Here is a 2,196-nt window from a genome sequence, read left to right on the forward strand (position 1 = left end):
TCCCTCCTCCTGGGAACCAAGAGGAAGTCTCTCAAAACTAGAAGGGAAAGGTGTTTTCCCCACATCAATCCAGCTTTGGAGACATTCTATTAGTGGCATATGCCCCTTCCCCCAAAAACAACAATGAAGTGTTCTGTGTGCTAACAACATAGCTTAAAAAAAAAAAGGTAAAACAAAATTCTGCATTTTTATGAAACTTGATAAAAAATAGTATTTCAAACTGTACAGTCACCAGAAGTACACAGTTATCAAAAATACACACGCTTCACTTGGCATTTCCAGCACCTTCAGCTTTCTGCGCCTGGTCTGTTCCGGCATCTCCATTTTCTACAGGGTTATTCGCCTCCTTGCCAGCATCAGCTTTTCCCCTTTTCCCTTTGGGTACCTTCTCTCCCTTCTTTGCAGGGGCCTTTTTAGGCTTGGGCTCTGGCTTTGGAGGAGCAGGTTTAGCAGACAACCTCGCGGATCTTCTCTGTGGTTCGTCCTTCACCTTGGCTTTATCTCCGTTAGCATCCCCTTCAGCCTTTCTCTTGGGCATGGTGGCGACGGCGGCGGGACGTAGGTGCTGGACGCGGGATGCAGCGCACGCGGGCTTTGGTCGGTCTGGGGGTCGTTCTCACCTCTTCTTCTTCACACTGCTCCGACATGAGCTTTTATGTCAAGTGACTGACATGTACACCCTACAGAAAATATTACAAAATAACGCTGTGAGTTCATTCATCATTCTTAAATACTACACTGCCATTACCACCAAGAATCCTCTGGAAAGCTTGAACTAAAAATAAATAGTAAATAATATTCTTAAATTAAAACTAGCAAATCTTTAAGAAACCTATGAACTCCATTTTCCAAAGCTACTCGCACTAGCACTTATGACCCGTGATTCACTTCATCAAAAACACCCCCAGCACGACTTTATGATTTGGAATGTGGAAGGCACGCACATTTTTTCTTTTATCTTCAGTGTCGGTGTCTGCTTTATCACATGAAGACACAGCAAAATATTTTAAGAGATCGATGTGTTAGGCAGAAACACTGAACAATACATTAAGGTTGCCTTTCCATCATATCTTCCTAAAAATCCTTTATGTGGTTAAAAAAAACAAAAAAAGCAAACCAAAAAAACCAAAAAACAAAAAAAAAACTTCCCATTCCCATTTTTTATGTTGCAAGAAAACATCAGACAAAAACAGCTTCAAAGATTGTCAAAAGGGCATTAATATTAACTCTAAATGAGGCAATTACTTCAGGGTGTAAATTCTTAGGCTGTTAAAGTTAAAATGAGAAGAGTTAAGTAAGTTGCTTTGAGACAATTTTCTTGGGCTACAAAGATTAATAACAGGGTGGCAAATGGGGAAAGTTGGACACATAGTACATGAGGACATATCCTTGCGGGAGTAACTTTTTCTTAAAGTTGTGGTGGATTTTTGGGCAAGGCTGTGCTTTTTTAAGGTTCTATTTGTGATAGTTCTTGTTACCAAGTGTAAGTGTATGAGAACCCTCCCTCTATGGCTTTTCCCCGTCCCATTTCTAAAAGTTTTAACAAAAGTAACTCCATTTTGATTCTGACAACATTCAAAAGCTCTTCTGGTTCGCACAACACAGAATCAATTCCACAGCTGCATTTCATTGTCACCAAACAAGCTTATGCCCTTCAGTTCCCCTGGGCCACTCAAATTTCCAGATGGGTCTCCATGAAACACAGTGGAGGGTCCCAAGCATTGGGGAAAGAACAGGTACAGGTGGCTGTGCTTGTGTATTTTCCCTTGCCCGAGTTTGAGCTTCATCAGCACACCAGGTTTTAAACTGAATGAGCTGGAGTGAGAACAGATTTTGTCAAAGTATTGCAATCATATGGTATTAACCTATTATCAAGAGCCACATCTTTTTTAACAAAGTTTGCACAAAAGGAGAGTTCGGTCCATATTGACTAACGGCCTGCTTGAATACTTTTAACAGCTTAAATGGAAAGGTGGTTCAATTAGAGTAACTAGAATTGCCAAGCTTCAAGGTCTCCGTTGGCTCTAGCCTTTTGAATAGAGTTTTGTATAGCACCACCAAGTGCTCCAGGTTTTTATGTTGTAACTACAGGAGAAGTTTTGTAGCTAATACATTTTCTCGCCCATTAAGCGGAGAGAGAGGAGGTGGCCATTCACTTAATTCAGCAGGTGGAGCTGACGGACTAGTAGAACTTTT

At 41.1% G+C, this 2,196-nt stretch overlaps 1 long non-coding RNA gene and 1 pseudogene across 2 annotated transcripts in view; one reads left to right on the forward strand and one right to left on the reverse strand.

Moving 5' to 3' along the window:
* Positions 1 to 158, forward strand: part of LOC105503518 — a 622-nt gene extending 464 nt beyond the window's left edge. Inside the window, exon 2 of the long non-coding RNA XR_001000491.1 lies at positions 51 to 158. This is a non-coding gene — a long non-coding RNA (uncharacterized LOC105503518). The remainder of the gene's footprint in view (positions 1 to 50) is intronic.
* LOC105503517 overlaps positions 1 to 635 on the reverse strand; it is a 970-nt pseudogene extending 335 nt beyond the window's left edge. The window contains exon 1 of the transcript XR_001000490.1: positions 39 to 635. The product of XR_001000490.1 is annotated as a non-histone chromosomal protein HMG-17 pseudogene (transcript). The remainder of the gene's footprint in view (positions 1 to 38) is intronic.
* Between the last annotated feature and the right edge of the window lie 1,561 nt (positions 636 to 2,196).

The sequence above is a fragment of the Colobus angolensis genome, unplaced genomic scaffold (assembly GCF_000951035.1).
Source record: "Colobus angolensis palliatus isolate OR3802 unplaced genomic scaffold, Cang.pa_1.0 Scaffold867, whole genome shotgun sequence".
NCBI classification, from domain to species: domain Eukaryota; kingdom Metazoa; phylum Chordata; class Mammalia; order Primates; family Cercopithecidae; genus Colobus; species Colobus angolensis.